The following is a 14,867-nucleotide window of genomic DNA, read 5'->3' on the forward strand; positions in this document are numbered from 1 at the left end:
CAGTACTGTACCACAAAGGTTGGACTCCAACTCTCATCAGGCCCCCAGCCAGCATGACCAATGGTCAAGGATGCTGGGAGCTGTAGCCTATAAGCACTTGGAAACACTCCTGCCATATAAGAACAGTGTTAGCAGTCGGCCAAGGATGTGACTCAAGAGCTAAGGGGTTGGTCAGGTTGGATCCCACCAAGGGTGGAAGTCCAGTGGGGGGGGGCACACAAATTGTGCCTCTCTGGCTCTCGGAGTGGCTAGGAGCCCACCTGCCCGCTCCCTGGGCTGCTCCTTCGCTGCTCTGGGCAGCCGAGAGAGGTGCGTAGGTCCTTTGTCCGCCTTGGCGGAGGAATCCGGTTGCGGGCGTGGGCCATTACAGCAGCCCTGTGGGGCCCCCTCCCCAGTCAACCAGTGGTGTTATCAAAAGTATGGGTAGAGCACCCAGTGAGCCTGGGATGGAGAGAGCAGGAAAGAGCTGCAGGATGAGGAAAAAGCAAGGTAAGGAGGAGGAAGGAGGGAAGGCAGTGAGTGGAGGGATGGATGGAGGCAGGCAGGCAAGCCGACCAGCAGTGTAGGAGGAGTGGAGGCGGAGTAGGGCAGACCTGACCCCAATGGCCGAGTGTGAAAGGCAACAAAAAGTGAACTTTTGGAGTTTCTGGTCCATGGCCTCTCCCATAATTATTGTAGGAAGCTGCCTTATAACGAGCCAGCCCATTGGTCCATGTGCTTAGTATTGTCAACACTGACTGGTGACGACTGCCTCCCCCCAGGTTTGAGACAGGGTATTCTCAGCCCTATCTATAGTTGCTGAGGGTTGAATCTGGGGTCTTCTGTATGCAAACCAGGTACTCTGCCAGTGAGTTTTGGCTCAGTAATTTCTATTAGTAATTTCAACAGCACTTTTCATTCAGTGTTAGAGCTCAGATACTCAACGAATAACTCTGAGGCCACATTATACTGACCTCTGTTGGTAGGCACGCCTTTGTAAACACCCTAAATTGAGTTCTAATTAATATTTTCTGCAAGGAAGAGGAATATATCAGAAAAGAATAATATCTCCTTTAAGAATGTATGGGTTCAGTGGTGACCCTGCAGTAGTTTTCCTTATTCGAAAGCCTTTATTCAGTGTCTGTTCTAGAAACAGTCTATTCTGGAAGTATCTCTCAATTCACAACACATTTTTTGATATTTTGATATATATTTTTAAAGAGGGGTTTAAGTGGGTCAAGTACAGCCTGTAAGCCCCAGCGCACTCCTTAGCATTCCAGAGTTACTATGGAAGTTTTCCACTAAAGAGAGGGGATTTTAAATGTAAGAGCAGCCATGCCATGTGGAAAAGCAATGGAGGCTCCTAATGCTTGGTTGAGCTGAAATAACAAGCACTGTTGATGAAAAACCCAGCTAAAAAGAAATTAAATAGTTCTTCTCTTTCAGCAGCCATCCACTCAAGAATGTCTTTTCTCCAGCTTCAGGCTTTGCCTAACTCAGTAAAATCTTCTGGAGCTGTGCTATATCTCAGAGATGGTGGTTAAGTAAATAATAATAGTACTAGTATTGATAATAATAATAATAGGCAGATGAGTGCAAAAAGAATTCACCCTAAATGGGGGGGAGCAGCATGGGGGGGGGGGGAGAGCATAGTGCACAAAAGCCAAAAAATACAGCCACCAAGGAATCTTGCTGCAGCTTACACATCTGTTTCTATCATTAGAATTGTAGCTGCCACTCATAGAACAACAATTTTTATGTCCTTATGGGTTTGCCTGCAATTTAGATGGCAAATATAATAAGAAACACTGAAACAATAACATGAGGTCATGGATTAACCGTTCAAGGGCTGACTCAAGGTTTGCTAAGACTTTAGAATGTTGCTTTAGCACGCTCTCAGTTGCTTGGCACTGATGATACCCGTGAAAATAGTATGCAGATGTATGTTAATGTATGTGTACCTAAGCTTACAATTCAGCCACGCCCTCTTTATTTTTGATATGGCTCTTCTGCCTAGAATTCCTACAATGGAACTGAGGAGTTTCCTCACACCATTAGTTATGGACTCTGGTCCAGACTTCTATCATTGCTGCACTTCTGTACTGCACCTATGGCATTTTCTGAAAGCTCTTAATTTTATTTTGGGGGAAATACACTTCTTTCCCTGATGCATCCTCGCCTGTTGTAAGCCTTGTGTCAACTGCTCCATGGGAAAGTACCATAGGCTCTCTGTTGCTGGAGGAACCTTGTTTCAGAAGAGCATGAGATGTCAACTGCCCATTGTTCCTTGGACAATTTTTGAATGTGAGAATGAGCTAGTGTGGACATCCAAAGATTATTAGATCTTCTTGGCCCTTTAGTTTTGTTTCGTTTCACAGCTTGTCACCACATCTTTTTCTCTTTTTTATGAGTAGCAATGCTGCAGAGCCTTTGTCACCTCTGAAAGACAGCTGCTTTCCTTTGGTTCCATTAACACACAGTATTATCTTTATTTTTAAAAGCCAACAAAGCATCACACTGCCAGATAACAAAGAATGCTCATGTCATGACCTAACCTTGCGTCACTCCAGTCAAATATTCACTTTAGCAATATACCACCTTTTTAAAATTTAAAGTAAATAAGAGTTGAAGGCGGAGGGGAAAACATAAGCAGGAACTCGATCAGTTCTGACGTATTCACTGTTAAGTTGTGGGTGAACATATCAGACGACACAGCGATTCTTCAAACAGCTCTTCTTTATTCACAGGCCAGAACAGAACTGAACTGAGGAGCTCAGTCAGCCTGCTTATATAGAGCTCCAGAACTACGTAACTGTAGCAACTTTCTAAAACTATCCAATCACTGAATGTCACTTTCGATCCTTCATTTGCATAACTATCTACAGTATCTTCCTGCTGGCCCAGGGTGAGAACTTCAGTACATAACATTCACAATTCATAAGTGGGGTGCCACAGGGATCTATCCTGGGCCCGTTGTTGTCCAACGTCTTTGAAAATGACTTGGATCAAGGAATTGAGGGGGTGCTCATTCAATTTACAGATGACACCAAACTGGGAGGGTTGGTTAATGCCACATATGACAGAATCAGAATTCATGATGGCCTTAACTGATTGGGGAACTGGACCAATATGAACAAAATGGATTTCAATATGGACAAATGTAAGGTTCTACACTTAGGCAGGAATAACCAGCTGCAGAAACAGAAGATGGGAGGTCACCTGGCTTGCCAGGGGTACATGTGAGAAGGATCCAGGGGTCTTGATAGACCACAAGCTTAACATGAGTCAATGGAGTGTTGTAGCAGCAAAAAAAGCTAGTGCTATTCCAGGAGGACCTTTGTGAAAGTAAGAGCTGTTTGACACTGGAACAGATTCCTTCAGAAAGTGGTGGACTCTTCTATTGGAGATTTTAGGCAGAGGTTGGATGGCCATCTGTCCTGCATTGCAGGGGTTGGACTAGATAACCCTCAGGATCCCTTCCAACTTCACAATTTTACAATTCTATGGCCATTGCAGTCAATAATCAGGAAGGGTTGACAAAACAGAAACAGACATCCAAACTTAAAGCTGCTGTAGTGCTTTCCACTCAATTGCAGCAGCACCTCTTCAAATTCTTCCCTTTTTTATATATCTAAAGAGCAATTCACTGAACAGATTTCCATGACCTCATATAGATACTTTACTGAAAATAACTACCTTCCACTTATGTCACTAATCCTCATTGAAGCTATGAAAATGTAGCATTTCCTTGAGCTGTACAGCAAACAGATAGTAAGGCCTGCATGGCGAAATGTCATCTTCAATTTGCAATGACAGCAAAGGGTTCTTGCTTGCATGGGGAGGTCAGAAGTGGGAAATGGTCAAAACTCCAGCATGCCTTGTTAAACTCTTTCCTATTGGAATTGCCCTTAGCTGATGTGTTGCACTGCTGAAATTACTGGGTCATCGAAAACAAAGCTTTCTTTTTGTGGAGGAATGCAATAATGAAGGTGTACCTGCACCATATTCAACACCTTAACTTGTAGCTTGTCAGGAATAAAGGTGCTTGTACTATACTGGCCATGTGGCCAGCATGACTAAGCCGCTTCTGGTGAACCAGAGCAGCGCACGGAAATGCCGTTTACCTTCCCACCAGAGCGGTACCTATTTATCTACTTGCATTTTGACGTGCTTTCGAACTGCTGGGTGGGCAGGAGCAGGGACCGAACAACGGGAGCTCACCCCATCGTGGGGATTCTAAGCGTCGACCTTCTGATCAGCAAGCCCAAGGCTCTGTGGTTTAGACCACAGTGCCACCAGCGTCCCTTTACCTTCTTTTAATTGTTTATTCCTTTACAAATATCAACATTAGCACTCATCACATTTTAAAATGGGCAATTTTTATAATATTTCTTCTAGTAACAACAGATATGGATTAACTGGATCTTGTACTTCATTGTTCCAACAAACGATAACCAAACTCAATTTTTTCTACAAATATTGTCATTCATTTTGCCTTCCTTTTTCTCTAATTGTGTCTGTCAGCTTGACCATATATAGACAGTTTCCCATACCTTAGAAATCCAAGTGTCTATAGATGGTGGTTTAGGTTTTTTCCCATGTTTTGACAAATTAGCATTCTAGCTGACATTAATAAATAAGACCACCTTTTCAAAATCTTCCTCTGATGTAGTAGCTCTAAGATAACCAAACAAAATCCCAACTTGATCCCATAACCAAGGATATTTCTTATTTCTTGTAAAACAGCTTGCCAAAAGGTCTTAATTATGGGACATGAAATAGATCTGTACTGGACGCTTTGCATCTCCAACAATGATCAGTCCAAGTTGGATAAATTCTATTCAGTCTGGCTGGTATTAAATCCCACTGAGTGATGGTTTTACTAAGAAAAATCCTGAAGATTCTTACAGAAGGTAAATCAGGGAATATATTTCCATATCCATTTTTCTACTGGTGTTATTCTTAGAATGTCTGCCTTCCATTTTGCCTGGTAATGGCTACTAAGCATTTCTGATTCTGCAATGATTTTACAAATTTGTGCTAAAGTTCCTGGCAACTGATTTACATTTGTAATTAACAGTTCAAAAATTGTCTAATTTATTACTAACCTGTATCTTCTTTTTAAGTTATTTAACATATGCTTTACTTGTAAATACTGGAGAAAACCAGCTGTTCTACTTGGTGGCATTTTGACTAATCAATCTTTCATTAAGGTTCTTTGTTTGACCAGCCTACTTTGCTTTCAGTTTCACAAGTGATTTCAAACTAAACTATTAGGTGAATTATTGTTAACAGTTATGGTGATCAGGCAGCAATGAAAACAGGTAATATAAAATATATGAGGAGACTAGGATACATGCTTTTTAACAGAACATGTGGGTATAAAACGGAGCTATTGTGCAAAGGAAAAAACCATCCTCCTTTCTCTCTCACTCACACACTTCAAAGTACTTGGAATACCCACTCTTAACAGGCATTCTTTCACTGCAGCTGTGCAAACAATGATCTGCTCCATTGGCCATTCAAAAACCCTTACAAAACCCAGTTATCTTCCAAAATCTCTAGGAACACCAACGCTGCTGTGTCAGAGGTCCTCTTGGGAGCCAAATTCAATAAGGTGAATCTTTTATTAAAGACAGTGGTCCCTGTCTAAGCCAATGTGCATATATATATGTCTGTACAAAATTTATTCATGCGGCGCATTATTGCAATTGACTCAGTATTCATCTCATAATTTACTGTATTTTTCGCCCCATAGGACGCACCGCCCAATAGGACGCACCTAGTTTTTTTGGGGAGGAAATAAAGAAAAAAAATTATTTCCCCCCCAGGCACGGGGCTGGCGCGGGGGAAGCCCAAGCTTCCCCCGACCCCAGCCCCCAGAACAGCCTGCTATCCGCAAGCCTAGGGAGCCGCGCCGGTCTCCCCAGGCTTGTGGACAGCTGTGTGAAGCCCGGGCGCGCTCTTCAGCGCGCCTGAGGCTTCGGAATACAGGCAGCTCTGCACAACCCACATTTCCCCTTCATTTTTGGAGGGGAAAAAGTGCGTCCTATAGGGCGAAAAATACGGTAAGTCGCTGTGTACAATTATTTATGGTGCGAAGCGTGTAGACAGAGACTCCCTCTCCCTTTCTTGCAGTACTGAACCTCAGATCGTCCACTGGAGCTGAAGAGTGATGAGATTCAGGACAGACAAAAGGCAGCCTGCAGTGAAACTACAGAATTCAGTGCCACAGGATGTGGTGGTGACTTGCTCATGCAAAGTAAAGCAGGAGAAGGCTATCAATGGTTAGTAGGATCAGAGGCAGCTTGCCTCAATTACAAGCTGTTGGGAGACAACAATATGAGTGATGGCTACTGCCAATATGCCTTGCTTTGACCTTGTGTGGGGGAGGGGAGGTGTGGCCATCACCTGCCCCTCCATGCTTAAGGGTATTCCATTAAAGGAATCCGGGGGTGTTGATCTAGTCTGAAGCCCTGCTGGGGGGGCTAAGGCCTTGACACGACCCCGACGGGAACACCAGGGGGAGCTTGAGTTGGTTCGCATCAACAGGCCCCCCCCCACCGGTGGCTTACCCTTACTGGGACTTCCTGCACAATGGGCAGGAGTCAGATATAGTCAGGTCCAATCAATGCCTAAGCCAATACCACTCACATTCTGTAATTTCAATACAGTGGTACCTCGGGTTAAGTACTTAATTCGTTCCGGAGGTCCGTTCTTAAGCTGAAACTGTTCTTAACCTGAAGCACCACTTTAGCTAATGGGGCCTCCTGCTGCTGACGTGCCGCCGGAGCACGAATTCTGTTCTCATCCTGAAGCAAAGTTCTTAACCTGAAGCACTATTTCTGGGTTAGTGGAGTGTGTAACCTGAAGTGTATTGTCAGGGAACTGCCATCGGAACTGGAGGAGGAGGCGAGGCTCCACAGCGATGCTGGAGAGGGGCCAAGCAGGGAGAGAGGCAGGTCTCCGGCTGGGGAAGAAAACCAGCGCAACACCAGGGATAGAGGGGGGCCGATGGGGGAAGCAGAGAGGAGGCTCCAGGACTCTTCGCAGGAGACCAGCGAGGAGAGCACAGGTCCTCCGCTGCCCACACCCACCCTGCGCAGAAGACTTCCGCGCAGGGAAAGTAGGCGGCGACTTGGCGTCAAAGAACTTCTTTGCTGGAAGAGGTTCAAGAAACGCCCACTGACGGATTCTGCTAGCGACTGAACAGCCACGGAGTGGATGGCTGTCCAGACAGAAACGGTTTAACCAGGCAACCTAGCCCAGAGCGGCGGTAACTTACGCAAGAGCAACCCCTAAAGCCATTACATGTATGTAACCCGAGGTACCACTGTAAAGTTGTGGCCAAAATTTGCCCAAAAACATAAACCTAATATCCGTGTCCTTGTGTGAGTTATTTCCAACGAGGGGGTGGCTGCGGGGTCTCGACACGCAACAATATGAGTGATGGCGATTGTCGATATGCCTTGCTTTTGGGCTCTCCATAGGTAGCTGGTTAGCTACTCTGGGAAAGAGACTGCTGGACTAGTGATAAGACAGCTTTCATTTTATGTTCATTGCTTGCACTGCATAAGGGGACATTTATTAAATGGCCTAGTTTTCACATAACATTAAGCCACGGTTGTTTAACAAACCACAGGCTAGCCTCCAGATGATCAAACAAGCCATAGCCTGTCTCTTCACAGCTTGATCTGCCTTCCAGCTGCTCTCACACCTTATAGTTTGGTGAACTTCTGGGGTGTGGTGGTCAAACAAACTATGGTTAAAGAAATGTGGATGGGTTTGTTCAAGCATAATGCCAAGCCATACTTAAAACAAACCACAGTTTGTAAGGCAACAAGAAGCTATGGCTTCAGATCATGGTTTATTGGCAGTAGACAAACCAAAGGTAGGTAGCTGTGTTGGTCTGTCCTAATAAATAACAATGATGAAAGATTTTTTTTAAAAAAAATTATTGAAAGATGTTCCAGTAGCACCTTAAAGACCAACTAAGTATAAACATTCTCAGTGTGAGCTTTCTTGTGTATACACACTTCTTCAGATACTCTGAAGGAGAGGTCACTATAACCTTATAAATGTTGATGACTGTTAATGATGGCAGTTGGTTCCACAGGGAAGGGCAAGGGATTTTTAAAGGGATAGATGATCAAAATTAGCTTTAGCATGTACAATGGGACATGAATCCAATCTCTCTATTCAGACCAGGTCTCTCCATAGTTTTTAGTTTGGTAATGAGTTGTAATTCAGCAACTTCTCTTTCAAGTGTATTTCTAAAATTCTTTTGCCATGAGACAGCTACTTTAAGAACTTGTATAGAATGTCCTGAGAGACTGAAGTGTTCTCCTATTGGTTTTTCTGTTTTATGATTCCTGATATCAGATTTATGTCCATTTATTCATTGGCGTAAGGTCTGTCTTGTTTGTCCAATATAGAGAGCTGAAGGGCACTGTTGGCATTTGATAGCATATATAATGTTGGAAGATGAACACTTAAATAGGCCTGAGATGGTATGTTTGATGTTACTGGGGCCAATAATGATGTTGTCCGGGTGTATGTGGCAGCAAAGTTGGCATCTAGATTTATTACAAAGTTAAGTATGTGGGAAGTGAGAGCTGGACCATAAAGAAGGCTGATTGCCGAAGAATTGATGCTTTTGGATTATGGTGCTGGAGGAGACGAGAGTCCCATGGACTGCAAGAAGATCAAACCTATCCATTCTTAAGGAAATCAGTCCTGAGTGCTCACTGGAAGGACAGATCCTGAAGCTGAGGCTCCAATACTTTGGCCACCTCATGAGAAGAGAAGACTCCCTGGAAAAGACCCTGATGCTGGGAAAGATTGAGGGCACAAGGAGAAGGGGACGACATAGGGCGAGATTGTTGGACAGTGTTCTCGAAGCTACCAGCATGAGTTTGACCAAACTGCGGGAGGCAGGGGAAGACAGGAGTGCCTGGCGTGCTCTGGTCCATGGGGTCACGAAGAGTCGGACACGACTAAACGACTAAACAACCACAAGTATGTGGGCATGGTTGACGCATAATGCTAAGCCAGTTTAATAAACCATGGTTTAGTACTATGTGCAAACCAGGTGAAAATATTTGTTATAGGGGTGCCTCAGAAAATGCCCTCCCAATGACAACTGTTCCAACACTGTTCCAAAGTTTTTGTAATGTGTGATGTGGCCAGTCCACTGCAAATTTCCTCCATGCCCCATTAGTGGCATGAGACAGAGCTGTGTTTAAGTGGCTCCTGGGCTGCCTAGCTAATGTACTGAGTGCATTTTTATTTGTCTTGGAAATTCCATAAAACTAAAAAAAAAAAATAGTCTTTTAACACCTGAATCCTGGACAAATTTACTCAGAGGGCCTTGGATCCAGTAAAGGATGCCTAGTATTTCAATCTGCTTGAAGCACAAGTATACTGCACCAACCATGTTCCCGTAAGCTCTCTTTTCTAAAGCACATTTCAAATTTAAAACTTTTCTGTTAGGCTTGGAATCAGTGCCTGACCAGGGTCCATTTTCATGCCTATGTATGCTATATAAATCAATTTCTATGTAAGCCCCAGAGCAAAGAGGCATGCTATGGAGAAGGAGTTTTATGTTCTCCATTACTTTAGCTATTTCAAAAGCAGCCTTGTTAAAAAGAGAAAAGAGCTCAAACTATGAAATCATTTCCTTCTGTTTAAAATATTTTACTCAGGGGGGGGGGACACAAAAAGAGCATGAATGGGGGAGGGGGCATCTCTTCTGTTTTGACTTTGCCCCAAGATTAAACATTTCAGCAATTCTGTGGGATGATGCAGTGTGCCAGCTCCCGACTGCTCCAGCCAGAGGTTCAAGTCATCTTAGTCATAAGTCAAAACAATGAACCCTCTTGTGAACCTCAATTGGATCCCACATCACTCATGCCACCAGGAGCAGATTTCCCCCCATCTGGAGAAGGGAAACCATCCTATTGGAGCAAAGCGAGGCTGTAAAAGAGATGGCAGGCACAATGTCAGGCATTTACTGGGCAGATAAACAAGATTCTCTTGTTTGGCCCTTCTATGAGTACAGAGGGGATGGATGAAAACGCTTTTCTGTTCATTGGAAAGATCCGTGTGTGTCCCCCCCCCCTCAACTATACTAAAAAGGGAATTACTTCAGAGAGAGAGAAAGAGAAGTTGCCTGTATACAGTGTGGGTTTAAATGGATTCACAGGCTCTTCAAAAACGAAAGCACTTAACCTCTGATCTTAAACTCATTGCACAAAAGCACATCTCCATGACATGAGTGCAGCTTCCTTTTTGAAGAGTCACCATATTCTATACATGCAAGTGAAGACCATACAGTGGTACCTCGGGTTAAGTACTTAATTCATTCCAGAGGTCCGTTCTTAACCTGAAACTGTTCTTAACCTGAAGCACCACTGTAGCTAATGGGGCCTCCTGCTGTTGCTGTGCCGCCGGAGCACGAATTCTGTTCTCATCCTGAAGCAAAGTTCTTAACCTGAAGCACTATTTCTGGGTTAGCAGAGTCTGTAACCTGAAGCATATGTAACCTGAAGCGTATGTAACCCGAGGTACCACTGTATTTCGATTGTCGTTAGGACGCCTCCTCTTTCAATGTCCAAAAGCTGTTGCGATGGCTGAATGACTTGCAGCATCTTCGGATTATGTTCCTAGCTGTGTGAAGGGAGAACTCGCACACTTATTTATTCTGTCACACGAAGGCCATGATTCTAAGGCATTCTTTGCCACACATTCATGCAACAGACATTAAAATGCCATTTATCCAGTAATCGGATTTGGTGTGTACCTAATTCTCCCAATATAAAAAGAGTTAAGGCAGCTCAAACTTTGTTTAAAAGCTAGCTGCGGGGACTTTTCCTTTAAAAGAACACAAATATTTATTTTTCCCCTTTTCCTCCTTCGCAGCAAGAGCCTTCATTTTGTCTCAGATAACAGATGCAACAACCAGGTGCTAGGGCAATGGAGAAGCTGGAATACTTCTCTCTCTCTCAACACAGTATTGTATACAAGGTTTACTGATGCATAAAGCCAAAAGTTTATTTGGAAAAATCCATGCAACATGCGGATAAACATTCAGTAATCTTTTCCACACGCATGTCTGAGAGCATATATTAGGCCTATTTAGCTTTTCCAAGACTAGGAAATACAGTCTTGGCAGGGACAGATTGCTAACATTGCCATTCATGCTGTACAGAAAGAAATGCCTGAGGTAGAATGCAGAACTTTCCACTCATTTGCTCTTTCAATGATGGCAGCTCTTTAAAAATGAGGGATAATTGGCAGGTTGACCTTCTACTCGGGAACTCCATTAAAACATTTCAGTTTGGAAGAACCCAAGTGCTTGATAAGTTATGGAAGTCTAAATCTGAAAGTCCAAGCAGAAAGTATTATGCTCCCACTTCTCTGAAGCCTACTAAACTGGTGATGAACGCCATACAGCCATGCTTCTGACACTAAAAAATAATGTATACTTGGGGTACTATTCAAATTTGTTAATTGTCTGAACAAAAACCACAGCTTTTGGTTTGCAGGCAGATATTGGGTAGCCAGTACAGTGGTACCTCAAGTTAAGTACTTAATTCGTTCCGGAGGTCCATTCTTAACCTGAAACTGTTCTTAACCTGAAGCACCACTTTAGCTAATGGGGCCTCCTGCTGCTGCTGCCGCGCTGCCGGAGCACGATTTCTGTTCTTATCCTGAAGCAAAGTTCTTAACCTGAAGCACTATTTCTGGGTTAGTGGAGTCTGTAACCTGAAGGTATGTAACGCGAGGTACCACTGTACAATGTGGTGCTTAGAGTCCAGTTTCAGACTAGGACTGAGGAAGCCTAGTTAAAATTCCCATGCAACCATAAAACTCACAGGGCTAGTCATAGTCTCTCAGTCTAACCCATCGGTAGGCAAACCAAGGCCCGGGGGCCGAATCTGGCCCAATCGCCTTCTAAATCCGGCCCACGGATGGTCTGGGAATCAGTGTGTTTTTATATGAGTAGAATGTGTCCTTTTATTTAAAATGCATCTCTGGATTATTTGTGTGGCATAGGAATTAGTTCATTCCCCCCACAAAAAAATACATTCCAGCCCCCCACAAGTTCTGAGGGGCAGTGGACCGCCCCCCTGCTGGAGAAGTTTGCTGACCCCTGGTCTAACCTATCTCACAGGACTGTGAGGATAAAATGGGAAAACCACACACAGCACCTTGAGTCCCTTGAAGGAAAGGTAAAGAATATAAACCTAATAATAACCAGTGCTATATTCAGATATGATGTGACAGATCTCAGTAGCTATTTATTCTCAATGTGTTCAGTAGAAGTTTTTACAAGTTTTTAATTATAAAATTGCTTAAGCTTTCGTAGAATTCTAAAAATATGGTCTCAGTAAACCATCAAACACATTTCTTTCTTCTTATTAAAGATTATTTCCTTATTAAAGATTATTTCTTCTCCTTATTAAAGAAACCTACCGTATTGGCCTGAATATAAGCCACACTTTTCCCCCAAATTCCAACAGTGAAAAGTTAAAAAGCGGCTTCTATTTATGACCTTACGCCACCGGCAAAGCGGCGTTGCTCCCCCTCTCCAGAGAGCAGCCTGGGACAGCGGGGCAGTGGCGCACAGTCCACCCACCGCTCCCAAGCCATTGGAAAGAAGGAGGAAGGAAGCAGCCCAGGTATTGTCTTTTTTCTCTCCCCCCCCTTCAGTTTAAAAGGTGTGACTTATTTGCAGGTACGGCTTATATTTGGGCCAATACAGTAATGTTTTTATTCTATATATTTAAAAGTTATCACCTCTGAAAAACCAGGCAACCTCTTCTTGTAAGCCATCCAAACAACATTTGCACTTGGCATCCCCTGGTGTTTGTGTAAAAGGTAAAGGTAAAGGGACCCCTGACCATTAGGTCCAGTTGTGACCGACTCTGGGGTTGCAGCGCTCATCTCGCTTTATTGGCCGAGGGAGCCAGCGTACAGCTTCCGGGGCATGTGGCCAGCATGACTAAGCCGCTTCTGGCGAACCAGAGCAGTGCACGGAAACGCCATTTACCTTCCCGCCGGAGCGGTACCTATTTATCTACTTGCACTTTAATGTGCTTTCGAACCGCTAGGTTGGCAGGAGCAGGGACCGAGCAATGGGAGCTCACCCCATCGCAGGGATTCGAACTGCCGGCCTTCTGATCGGCAAGTCCTAGGCTCTGTGCTTTAACCCACAACGCCACACGCTGTTTAAGCATGCCACCCGTGTTTGTGTAGTGCAGTCTTAAACATGCTTATTTAGGTCCCATCTGTGCTATGTAATGACTGCTTAAATTGGTATAATACTGCTTTAAGAGCATAGTGCAGATGGGGCCTTAGATAACAACGGGGTGGTGGCACTCACCAGACCCCAGGTTGTCCGTGTCACTTCTGCTTTCTGGGAGGTAGAGGGGCAAGGCGGTGGTGAGGTGCAAACACACTAGCAAGAATGCCAGACTGGCTCTGTTGGTGTATTTGCAGTGTTGGCCTTGCCCCTGCACCTCCACCTTCAGGTAAGTGGCAGTGATGCAACTGATGAGGGATCAGGTGAGTGTTGTGGCTGCACCATGCCATCCGCTACTGCTTAGAAGTAAGTACCATTGTGCAGCACAATCCTGAACTTGTTTATTCAGAAGTTAATCCAACTCAAATCAACAGGCCTTACACCTTAATAAGTGGAATTAATTTTTCCCCCTTTGTGTTGATATTTATGTCCTGTCTTTCTATGCCAAAGGCAAAGTCAACTTAGTATCTCTCCTTGAAATTAGTTTTCGCTCATAGGCAAACACCAATTCCTGAAAATCCTTTTCTTTAGTTTTAACTTCCAAGATTTTTAGCATAACACGTTCAAACAGCTGCCTAAGTTTCCTGTATTTCTTACAATATTGCTTGTAGATATGTTAAGGGGAAAAGAGGGATAATCTTCTTTTCTATAGCTAGCAAAGTTATTGTTAACAGCTTCATAAACAGAAGTACATCTCAGTCCCACAGACAATAATTAGTAAAGGATAATGGACCATGATTAAATTCACATCCCTGTGCATGTAAACACTGGAGAGAGACTGTAAAATGAAGGCTGATGCTGCTGAGAGCTATGTGTGTGTTTAAATATTTTGAAAGCCACAGCACGTGCTGGCTCCGGTCCTAACAATTACTATCAAAACAATGTAGGAATCATCACTGTTACTTAGTGAGGCTTAGTCGGGTATGACTAACATTAACATGCAAAGCCTTTGTTATATTTTCAGCAGGGGAAAATGAGCATTTCACTCCTATTAACTGCCTGAATGTACATCCAGCTTTCAGAATGCAGTTATCTTCATACTGAACCAACAGAACAAAAGGATGCTGAATAATAGCCAACAAACCATCTGGCGCCAAGACATGCTAAACTGCACATGCTAGGCATTAACTATCAAACAAAAAGACCCTAATATAATATCTTCAGATAGTTATTTTGTTGTATACCATACCAGTGCCGAGGGCCTTCTGGCGGTTCCCTCACTGCAAGAAGCCAATTACAGGGAACCAGGCAGAGGGCCTTCTCGGTAGTGGCACCCGCCCTGTGGAACACCCTCCTCCCACCAGATGTCAAAGAGAAAAACAACTACCAGACTTTTAGAAGACATCTGAAGGCAGCCCTGTTTAGGGAAGCTTTTAATGTTTAACAGACTATTGTATTTTAATATTTTGTTGGAAGCTGCCGAGAGTGGCTGGGGAAACCCAGCCAGATGGGTGGGGTATAAATAAATTATTATTATTATTATTATTATTATTATTATTATTATTATTATTATTATTAAACATGAAAGGGCTTTTTATGCCTTAAAAGTTAAGTGTCCCTTCCAATGAGCAAGGAGGAAGTC

The 14,867-nt window shown here is 43.7% G+C and overlaps 1 protein-coding gene across 1 annotated transcript in view; it reads right to left on the reverse strand.

Moving 5' to 3' along the window:
• LPAR1 (lysophosphatidic acid receptor 1) overlaps positions 1 to 14,867 on the reverse strand; it is a 65,958-nt gene that overhangs the window by 17,447 nt on the left and 33,644 nt on the right. The window lies entirely within an intron of this gene.

This window comes from Podarcis filfolensis (assembly GCF_964270895.1).
Source record: "Podarcis filfolensis genome assembly, chromosome: 17".
NCBI classification, from domain to species: domain Eukaryota; kingdom Metazoa; phylum Chordata; class Lepidosauria; order Squamata; family Lacertidae; genus Podarcis; species Podarcis filfolensis.